Source organism: Helianthus annuus, chromosome 14, assembly GCF_002127325.2.
Source record: "Helianthus annuus cultivar XRQ/B chromosome 14, HanXRQr2.0-SUNRISE, whole genome shotgun sequence".
Classification (NCBI taxonomy): Eukaryota; Viridiplantae; Streptophyta; class Magnoliopsida; order Asterales; family Asteraceae; genus Helianthus; species Helianthus annuus.
Window position 1 is genome coordinate 2,477,958 of NC_035446.2, and position 12,652 is coordinate 2,490,609.

Genomic DNA, 12,652 nt, shown 5'->3' on the forward strand with positions numbered 1-12,652 from the left:
ATGGATCTTATGAACAGGTTGTGCAAACCCTATCTAGACAAGTTCGTCATCGTTTTCATCGACGACATTCTGATCTACTCCAAGAGTCAGGAGGAGCACGAGCAGCACTTACGTCTTATCTTGGAACTTCTTCGAAAGGAACAACTGTACGCCAAATTTTCAAAATGCGACTTCTGTCTTCGTGAAGTCCACTTCTTAGGCCATGTGGTGAACAGGGATGGGATTCATGTTGATCCATCCAAGGTAGATTCGATCAGGAACTGGCCTGCACCGCGTACACCAACGGAAATACGCCAATTCTTGGGTTTGGCGGGGTATTACAGACGATTCATTAAAGACTTTTCCAAGATCGCACAGCCGCTTACAATGCTGACACAGAAAGGTGTTACCTACCGCTGGGGTAATACACAAGAAACGGATTTTCAGTACCTGAAGGATAGACTATGCAGCGCACCTATTCTCTCATTGCCAGAGGGCACGGACGATTTTGTGGTCTATTGTGACGCATCGATACAGGGGCTTGGTTGCGTATTGATGCAGCGTGATAAAGTTATTGCCTACGCCTCGCGGCAACTCAAAGTTCATGAACGGAACTACACGACGCACGATTTAGAGCTGGGAGCTGTTGTTTTCGCGCTTAAGATATGGCGACACTACCTGTACGGTACCAAGTGCACTATTTACACCGATCACAGGAGTCTCGAGCATATCTTCAAGCAGAAGGAATTGAACATGCGTCAACGACGATGGGTCGGGTTACTTAATGATTACGAATGCGCCATCAAGTACCATCCAGGCAAAGCCAATGTTGTGGCTGACGCTCTCAGTCGAAAAGACACTCTACCTAGGCGTGTACGAGCTTTGCAGCTCACTATTCAGTCTGATCTTCCTGCACAAATACGAGATGCTCAGGTGGAAGCATTGAAACCAGAAAACGTCAGGGCTGAAGCCTTACGCGATTCAAGGAAACGATTAGAACAGAAGGAAGACGGCGCCTACTATGTAACAGGACGTATTTGGGTCCCACTATATGGCGGTTTACGAGAACTTGTGATGGATGAAGCTCATAAGTCTCGCTACTCGGTACATCCAGGTTCGGATAAAATGTATCACGATCTCAGAACTACATATTGGTGGCCTAGCATGAAGGCCCACATTGCAACTTACGTCGGCAAGTGTTTGACCTGTGCGAGGGTCAAGATAGAGTACCAGAAACCCTCAGGCCTACTGCAACAACCCAAGATACCACAGTGGAAATGGGAAGAAATTTCCATGGATTTTGTTACTGGTCTGCCTAGATCCCAGCGTGGGAATGATACAATTTGGGTGATCGTAGATCGACTCACAAAGTCTGCTCATTTCTTGGCTATCAAAGAAACGGATAAGTTCTCTACATTAGCAGACATCTACTTGAAAGAAGTTGTTTCGAGGCACGGAGTGCCAACCTCTGTTATTTCGGATCGGGATGCACGATTCACTTCAGAACTATGGCAAGCAATGCACAAATCTTTTGGCTCTCGATTAGACATGAGCACAGCTTACCACCCTCAGACGGATGGGCAGTCTGAGCGCACTATCCAGACCCTAGAAGACATGCTCCGGGCGTGTGTTATTGATTTTGGCAACAGCTGGGAAAAGCATCTTCCGTTAGTGGAGTTTTCGTACAATAACAGTTACCACACCAGCATACAAGCCGCTCCATTCGAGGCATTGTACGGTCGTAAATGCCGGTCACCTCTCTGTTGGGCAGAGGTGGGGGATTGTCACGGCCCCCGACCCACCCTGGCCGGAATCGGGAGCCGCGAGCAGTCCAGTGGTACCGGTGATTATTTTTATTTTGAAAAACATTGCAGCGGAAATTTCATCAGGACCGTGAGTTAGGAAAAATATCAGAGTTTAGAAACACCGGATTTTATTTATTAAATAGATGGGATAAACCCATGTTTTACAAAGGTAGCTTTTAATATAAAAACTATATTTCTTAATTTGATTTAATTAATGAAATAAGCCACTTCTTGAAGTCCTTCAGTGCCGGATCCAATTCTTACTCCAATCTACTGTAATTACCTGAAACGCGTTTTAAAAAGGTTTTGTCAGCGGGAAATACTGAGTGAATCATTCTGTTTTCTAAAACGACCCGTTAGTTATAATTTACAGTATTAAGAGCGATTACAATGTTTCTATCAACCAATTATCAAGAATGGGTATTTGTCACTCGATTCATTTCTGTGACTGTGGTCATACCACTATTTGGTCCCGTTGCCCAAATAGTGACGGTGTACTCACACAGAGTAATAATAACTCACATAGAGTAATATTCACTCACATAGAGTGATAAAAATAGTAAAGTGCACAATTACCCCACATACCAGCTGTAATTTGGTGATTACAAAGACTTAATCCCTGTAATTATAACCTTGAAAATAGTTATTGTAATACTTACTCACAAACGGTGAGAAAACAGTTTAAAAAGAAGAATGACTCACATTGTAGATTAATGAGCAATAGATATAAGCCTACTGATTAGCCTTGATTACACCTAGTTTAACACAATGCACACACACAGACAGGTTAGTAACTAATACAACAGTTACGACAATTCACGAGATTAAACCTTCACAACGATTAATCAGTGCGATACTCGATAATTCAGTCGGATTCACAACGAATAACAGAGCATAGTCCGAATTCGAACAACACTCTAATATTCAAGCCGAAATCACGACGAATAATCAAAGTACAAGCTCAATTGAGCAGCACCCGGACTATCGTTGGATAGTTATAATCGATCGGACGTTGAATCGTAATAGCGATCGAGTTATTACCCTGGCAGCGTTTCGTGATTGTGTGTGTGTGATTATAGTATAATAGAATGGAATACGTATTTGTGTAAAACCTAAATCAAACCTCAACGATAGTTACGAGATTTGAACCTTAACGAACTTCACAAAGTGTAGTCTTATTCAGACAGGACTTTGGCATCCGTTTAACGAACTCACAAAGTATAGTACTTTGGATTCCGTTTAACGAACTCACAAAGTATAGTACTTTGGATTTCGTTTAACGAACTCACAAAGTATAATACTTTGGATTCCGTTAGTTGGTTCCTGAATCGACCGAACAGAATATCGTATCGGTGATTATTGGTTAGAACACCAACGTATAGAGAGAAGAAGAGAAATGAGCAAAGAAAAATGAATCCTAAGCTTCCTATTTATAGCAAGCAGGCAAGCAAGCACCTCAACATCATTTCTGTCGATGTGGGATAGTGACGTGCTTGCTAGCTAGCTTAGTTATTTTATTTCAGCTGCTTAACTCGTTTTTCTTGTATAACTTTTAAAATATAACGTTTTATAAAACGACGAATATGTCTTTAGAATGAGCATATTTTTATCTACGTTTTAACCTAAGTTTCATTAAAAACGGAGTAAGGGAAAAAAATAATATATTTTATTATTAATATTAAACGTTCTTATACGACCCCATATATATCTATTTTTAATAAACCTTACTTAGCTTAATTAATCTTGTTAGCTTAATTAATATTGATTAACTGATTAATTAATCATACTAAACTTAATTAGGGTTTCCTTATTGCATAATTATCATACTAAATATTAATTTTAGTGAGGGTTGTTACATCCTCCCCACCTTAATAAAAATCTCGTCCTCGAGATTTGAACTATGATATTTTCTTGGAGTTATGTTTCTTCTTTTAAGTAGGAGGAATAATGTAGCGTGGAATGGAATCAAAAGATATCTTGAGGGGTATGAATTTTAAAAATAGAAATAATTTATAGAAACAATTAGATTCAATATCCGAAATGAACTTACTTTGATCAATTAGGGGAGATTCTGAATTGATAAATATCTATTTGTGAATGGAAGTATGGAAAATGATTTGTCAATGATTATCCGAAAGTCAATATCGTTTACTTAAATGGTACTGGACAATAGAATTTAGTGTATCGTAATCTGAGTACATAATTGTACCAATAATATGACAAATCAAACGGATGGCGTATGAATAGGGTTTAACACAGGCTACAAATCTATTCGGACGCTACAAAGTGTTTGTAATGATTGAAAGAATTCAATGATGACCGAATAAATTTATTGTTTTCGAATTTGAGAGTTTCAAGGAGGCGAATCTTGGATATTTCAAAAGATGAAATGTTCAAACGAATAAGATGAAATGGTATAGTTTTTCAAGGTGATTGGGTTCAAGCCAAAAGATATATGATCTATAGATTCTTAAAATGAATGTGAAGAACTTTTTGGAATTAGTAAAATTCTTTGTCAGAAGAAAGCTTATTTTGATTGGCAACTGAGGAAGACTTAGAATCTACAGGTTCAAAATGGAATAAAAGCATGGGAGTGATTTGTCACATATTGAATTATGATATGAAAAAAATCAATATACGGAGATGGGTGATTTGTAAGAATACATGAGAAGACAATAAAGTTAGTGTATTTTTGTCTTAATACATAATTGTATTCAGATGATTTTAATCAAAATGTTTGAAGATAGGTGATATTTTAATTTATTAAAATCCTTTTTCCTTTTATGTTATCATAAAGTAGAATAATAAACATAGATAGGTTTAAAGTATCAAAACCCGTGGTAATAATGATATATGTTTTGTAAATAGGTTTACCCAATACCGTAGAACTCACGATTATCATTTAAAAAAAATCAAGTATGTTTAACTATAAGATTTTATAATAGGGTATAATAATAGATGTTTATTTTAATATTAAGCATACTTAAATATTGGCTTGCGTAAATAATATTTGATATTTTAATATATTAAAATACATATATTATAAAATAATATTTCTATAAATAGTTGTGGAATATTAATCAAGATGAACAATTGTTTATAAAATGTCTTGTCCACGACTACTTGGATAGTTATTTAAATAATTTTATTCGTTCATCTAATTCTTGTATTTGTTTTATGAAAATATGTCTTCTCCTTAACTGGTTATTATCATGGTTGGGTATTGGTTAGTGCTGCCTTGTTTAAGCATAGGTGGCCAGTCCATGCCTAACTAAGGCTAGGCTATTCAATACATGCCCCTGATAATAACTCTAGTATATAAAAATAATACTAACACTATTACTATTAATATATTATTACTAATAAAACTAATATTAATTACCAATAATAAATGCATAAACTTAAATGAGAATATACTTCAAACAAAATTTTATACGTAAAAATATAAATCCTTTGCCTTAATGGTTTTTAACAAATATTTTAAATATAGGAATACTATATTGTAAGTTTCTATATATAATCAATTAAGTTTATATAATGTTTTTCGATCAATGATGATAAGGTAAGAAATATCATGAAAGGCTCGATTTTGGTTGTAAGGACTAAGGAATTAGGACATGAAATGGTGGATCATTATCTTATCACACAATTGTGTTAAGATTGCTTTCATAAAATAAATCAATAAAGCGGATTCAATATAAATAAATAAATAATTAAATCCTAGATTAGCGCAATCTTCAAATTTGTGAAAATGTCATCACAAAGTGATCGTGATCAAAGAAATGATTTGATGAATTTGAAGACTAAACAAGCATGTTATGGTTCAAGAGAATTGAAGTGCTTGTTGGGACTATTTTGAATATGATGGTTTCAATCCATCATATGGGACTTCGAATTGATTACGTATTGAGAGCAAGTTAACTGGGTTTGGATAAAACGAGTTTTAATAAGGAAGTTCGGACATGATCGCAACAGAAACCATGTATAACCTTCAAAAAGAAAATCGAGTTTTTCAAAAAAAATTTATCGATCAAATATCAAAGAGTAATCATTTTGCAAAACGCGGTTTACAATGCAAAGATCAAGTATAGCGAAATGATATTTGAGGTTGGATAAAACAATAATTTGGAATGAAGCCTTCCTAGGGTCTTATAACTCAAATGAACCACATGCGCAACAAATAGTGCATGTGTATCGTATGGATTTACCAAGAAACGAAATGGATCAATATTTGCTATTATGAAAGAATTCTTTATGGTATGATTACCATTAAAAGAACCCGAAAGTCAACTTATTATAGGCAGAAGTCAGAATTGCTACGAAAGGAATATAAAAACTTTTATCTGGAATTTTGTGTGATACCCGTTGTTAAGTGCCATTATCAAGGAATGTCGAATGAACTGAAATGGAATAGGGATTTTGCAAAGGTGCGTGACTCTTTTTTTCAGTGATAATAATTATGACTTAGTTTAGACTGTGCACCGATGATTGTGAAATTTTGTTCCAACGTACCTCAGCGAAATGTAGATCGTTTGTAGGATCACGTGGCAAAGTGCTTCTTTTTGATTAGTAGTTTTCTACTGACAGAATTAGTATTGGTGTCATCGTGCCCAATTTATACTTTTCAAAGTTCTTGCCTTGGAAAGTCGTGTGTGATATATTTCAACGTCTGTGGACGTATATTTTAAGTTTCATGTGTTTTCTTGTGCATTAGCACAACTTTGTATGTTTCTTACTTGTGCATTGTAAATTTTTATATTTTCGATGATATCCCATTTTTTTAAAGGGTTCTCATTGTATGAGTTACGAGGTAAATGATCAAACAAAATAATGTTTGATATTGGAAAAGAGATTCCTGATAAAGAATTCTAGACACGGATGTTTGTGCTTTATTTCAATTTGTCAATCCTTATGGTTTTTTTTTTTTTTGGAATTTCCTTATAGATATACCTATCTATATAATCACATATTTCACATGCTGAAATAAACATACCATTTATCAGGTCAATGTATTTAACAGATTCATATTTCCAAGAACCAGTCAGGTATTTGGTCATGATACTATTTAGGGAAATCTTGTCACTGATTTGACATATCATTTACCCCGTCTTATCCGGTTCGCGCCGGAGCGGTAATCGCAATATGTCCGGACAAGCTGGAGAGTCTACTACTCTATACCCAGTTTTGCCGGAGAAAATTTTCTATTTCCCATAAATAGTATCTTTTCAAAAAGTGCCTCTTTTATTAGGGCTTTTATCCAGAATCAAGGAAATTTGTATTCCCATAACATATCTTATTCTAGACCAAATAATATCAATAAGCAAGAATAAATAGCAATTAAGTGCTATTGCCTGCTAACCGTCATACCAGTATCCATTATATTATACTTATATAAGTAATTTACCTTAAAGTTTATTTTAAGGCAAAATTCTTAAGTTCAAGTCTAAATACCATCCGGAGTGTAATCAAATAATATTAAGTTTCTAATTCTCCGTTTCACTTAGGTATTATTATAACACCTAATTGTGTAAACCAGTGGCTTAGTTTATACTAAGGCATCTTTTCTTATGTTCAAGTCTAACTGCTATCAGTTGTGCTACCATTTAATAGAAATCTCCTAACTCTTTTTATTTAAGTTTAAGTATTATTATCACAACACTTATAGGTTTAAAGCAGTGGCTCTGATACCACCTTCTGTCACGGCCCCCGACCCACCCTGGCCGGAATCGGGAGCCGCGAGCAGTCCAGTGGTACCGGTGATTATTTTTATTTTGAAAAACATTGCAGCGGAAATTTCATCAGGACCGTGAGTTAGGAAAAATATCAGAGTTTAGAAACACCGGATTTTATTTATTAAATAGATGGGATAAACCCATGTTTTACAAAGGTAGCTTTTAATATAAAAACTATATTTCTTAATTTGATTTAATTAATGAAATAAGCCACTTCTTGAAGTCCTTCAGTGCCGGATCCAATTCTTACTCCAATCTACTGTAATTACCTGAAACGCGTTTTAAAAAGGTTTTGTCAGCGGGAAATACTGAGTGAATCATTCTGTTTTCTAAAACGACCCGTTAGTTATAATTTACAGTATTAAGAGCGATTACAATGTTTCTATCAACCAATTATCAAGAATGGGTATTTGTCACTCGATTCATTTCTGTGACTGTGGTCATACCACTATTTGGTCCCGTTGCCCAAATAGTGACGGTGTACTCACACAGAGTAATAATAACTCACATAGAGTAATATTCACTCACATAGAGTGATAAAAATAGTAAAGTGCACAATTACCCCACATACCAGCTGTAATTTGGTGATTACAAAGACTTAATCCCTGTAATTATAACCTTGAAAATAGTTATTGTAATACTTACTCACAAACGGTGAGAAAACAGTTTAAAAAGAAGAATGACTCACATTGTAGATTAATGAGCAATAGATATAAGCCTACTGATTAGCCTTGATTACACCTAGTTTAACACAATGCACACACACAGACAGGTTAGTAACTAATACAACAGTTACGACAATTCACGAGATTAAACCTTCACAACGATTAATCAGTGCGATACTCGATAATTCAGTCGGATTCACAACGAATAACAGAGCATAGTCCGAATTCGAACAACACTCTAATATTCAAGCCGAAATCACGACGAATAATCAAAGTACAAGCTCAATTGAGCAGCACCCGGACTATCGTTGGATAGTATAACAACCCTCGGTAAAACCGACATCCTCATAATATTTCTGATACCCTAATATATATTGTAAATATATCAACTTGCCTTTATATGCACCCCGTATGTGAAAACCGAGCCCCAAGATAGATTATACTATATAAAATAAATAAAAACAATAAATTATTAAGTTGAGGCGGGCCGCGTAGGGCCTCACCTCAAGTCTATGCGGGCCGCGCGAGTAGTAACCAGGATTTGCCAAAACCCTAAGCCCAAGCGGGCCGCGAACATGGTGGGTTAAGTCCATGCGGGCCGCGAGTGTCCGGAATTGTGGCGTGACCCGGAGCGGCCACGTGTCCAACTCGTGTCGAAGCTATACGCTGACCGGACCAAGCTACGCGTTGACCGCCTGTTGACGCGGGCCGCGTAGAAGCAGGCCCAAACTCCACGCGGGCCGCGTGGGGACGCGATTTCACAACTATAAATAGAGGGCATCGGGCCTTCAGTCTGCTCGCTCAATTTCTTTTCTTTCTCTCTAGCTTTTAAATAGTGGGCATTATACCCGAGTCCAATACCCCCTAAAATAGCGAGGTTCTGCTACGATGTAAGTATTATAACCCCTGGAGACGTATTAGATACGCTGCCCGATTGATCTAGGGTTCCGTAACGGCTGTCGTGGTTCTGCCCGACGTAGTCGTTGGAATGCCGTCTCGGGGAGGGTATTACTAATGTTAAAATGGGTTATTATACTAACACACGTGCATTTGTGTAATTTATAGATTATCTCCAGGAAACCCTTACGAAAAACCTAAAACAGCAATGTGAGTTAATCTTCTTTTATATGCTCATTTTTGTGAGTAAACCTTTTGTTGAATGTTTTTACAAAACCTTAAATACCTTTTCATGCAAATGACAGTTATTGAGTATTTGTAAAGAATACAATTATAGTGGGTATGTTGGGGTTTTGTATACAAAAATTGGTTACTGGCGTGGTAACATCCCATATGTTGAGTATGACCGTACCACTGATGTTAATTGTGATGTCTTGAATACAAATGTAATTGCGGATGTGCCCTCAATACTGCAAATTGGTTTTTACTCAAACTTGATTAAACTGGGATTCACTCACCAGTATTTCCCACTGACAAAATGTTTTTAAAACGCGTTTCTGGTAACAAAATGTGAAAGCCAAATAGAAGCCAGCTGGACAGCACTGAAGGCTTGGAAAAGTGGCAATAAAGTTACCTAAGAATAAAATGGATGTTTTTATTCAATTAAATAGGATGTATTCCTATGAAACGTGTGTATTGAAAACTTGGGTTTTTACCCATATGTTTAATGTTATAAACATGGTGGTTTACTCTGATTAAAATATTTCCTAACTACGATCCTGATGAAAATTTCCGCTGCCAAATTGAATAAAAAAATGTGATACCACCGAAACTGGCTCACGGCCGCCCGTTCCCGGGAGATAGGGATCGGGGGCTGTGACAGAAGGTGGTATCAGAGCTATGCCACTGATTCAGCCACAGAAGTGTTCTGCTGACATCAAAATTCAAAGTGTTAGGAAATAAATTATGGAAATACGTGTATAATTGTATTTCTTGCTATGTGTTATCTGACTATTTGTTAGTTTACAGTATGAGTGACCAAGGACCTTTTGACGCCTATCGTCAACTGTCTGGTTCGCCTAGGAGCGAAGGCACCTCCTCTTCTCAGCCTGCCCTCTCAGGGTATTCTGCTGACACAGAAGAAGGGATCTTTGTGTTTAAGGCTCAGTCTGAAGAGCCATTTCCTCAGAAAAAGAGGGGATGGTTCAGTAGGGGAGCGCACGAGCGTAGGAAAAGAATGAAAAAGTTGCAGGAACAGCGAGTGTTAGCCGCAGCAAAAAGAGAAACTGATGCTTATAATCAGGATATGCTCAATAGGGGTATCGCTAATATCCATATTTTAGCAACCACTGCTGCTGATCCAAACCTGGAACAAATGCTAGCACCCCAACCACAAAATCCTGATCAACCCATGGAAATAGAAAACCAGATAGAAATGCCTGATTTCAACCCGGAGGAGATACCTAGGGTACCTGCACCTGATCCCCTAGATCCAAACAACTACGACCCCTGGTGGGACGATGTTAGGGACTACGTGCAACAAAACCCAATTCAGGAAAATGTGCCAATGCCCAACTTAGGAGCTTATCCAGGGTTAGATCCTCAAGATCCCTACAACATTAGTGATGCATATGTTAGGGAAATTTTAGAAAATCCATACCCGTACCAAGCCCCTATGCCTCCGTATCAGGAACCCGTACCTCAGTTTCCAAACCCAGTCCTAGAACCTGCACCCCCAATGAGTGCAGAAAATGTCCAGGAACTTAGGACTTTTGGGGAAGAAATTTTAGAAAGCAGTGATCGTATGCGACAGGTGGGAGAACGCCTCGTATGGAAATACGATGAGCGTAATATGGATTTTTGGATGAATCCATATCAGTGAAGGTGATGGTAGAAATAGTAATAATAATAATAATAAAATAATATATGTGTGTATGTGTTAGAAAAAAAAAAAAAAAACTACGGATGCATACTATTAGTATTGTAGCTTTATATTTCAGTCGGTACTGTAATTTTTATTTCTGTACTGGTGTGTACTGATGCATACTATATAAAAAGAGTAAAAGTCGCAATGCTCGACGCTTTTGGTTAAAAAGAGCATGTCATGTGATTGGCTATATATAAATATTAATTGTGATATTAATATTTGGTAAATGTTTAAAATTCAGATGGCCGACGTAGGAAATCAAGAAAATCTGAATAACGATAACCAGAGTAACATTAACGTGGTTAATGAGAATTCGGACAATAATAACAACGGAAATCAAATGGATAATAGTGTCGTTCAGCATATTGTGGCACAAGGAATTATAGATGCGATGCCATTTATTATTCAAACAGTTCAGGAAGCGAATAATAAAAGTAAGCATAGCAGTAAGCGACCAACTGAACCAGAAAACAGCGTGAACAATGGACCCATACTTCAAGCGCCCGTTCCCAAAAGAAGAAGAACCATGCCACATGGTTGTTCTTACAAGGAATTCTGGTCCTGTAAACCAATAGAATTCTCGGGCAATGAAGGACCCATTGCAGCTTTACGCTGGATAGAGAAAACTGAGGCAGTTCTGAAAATAAGCAAGTGTGCTGAAGAAGATAAAATAATGTTTGCTTCAAATCTGTTTAAAAATGCAGCCTTAGAATGGTGGAACACTATCCTCCAATCCAGAGGAAGTGATAGGATTTATAATATGGAATGGGAAGAATTCAAGAACATGGTCGAAAGAAAATTCTGCCCTCCCAATGAAAAAGAACAGATAGCAAATAAGTTTCTGAATCTAAGAATGACCGGGGTAGATAGTAAGGGTTATACTACCACATTCTTTGAATATGCTAGGATAGTACCTACCCTTGCATCACCTGAACCAGTGTTAATCTCCCGTTACATCTGGGGATTAATTGGAGAAATTAGACATGTAGTCAAGGCAACTAGACCCCAAACTATAGAAGAAGCTGTAGAACTAGCTAATACCTTGACAGATGAGTTAATCCGTACTAGAGAAGAAGACCAGAGGAGAAACCTAACCCAAAGGCTTACTCAAGAATTCCGTTCTGGGAATTCCAATCGTAGGAATGTAGGTTCTACCTCTGCACCCTACTGCAAAGCCTGCAGAAAGAAGCATTCTGGAAGATGCTCTATTTACTGTAATTTTTGCAAGGCCCCAGGACACAAGGAAGAGAATTGTAAGAAGAAATCCAGTAATGGAATGTGTTTCAATTGTGGGGAAAAAGGTCACATTAGGACAAACTGTCCGAAATTGGCTCCAGCTGCAACCAACAAAAATCCTAAAAATGCCAGAGCATTCGTGCTAACTACAGAGGAAGCCAGGATGATTCCAGACGTCATTGCTGGTACGTTTTTAGTTAATGATATTTTTGCTAAAGTATTATTTGACTCTGGTGAAAACCAAAGTTTTATTAATACTTCGTTTTGCAAACTCCTAAATCAATCATTAACTAAACTACCACAAGAATGTCTAGTGGAAACCGCAAATGGAGAAACTGTTAAGATTTCTGAAATCTTGCAGGAAGCAAGAATAGAAATTTTTAATCAAAAATTTATGGCAAACCTTTACCC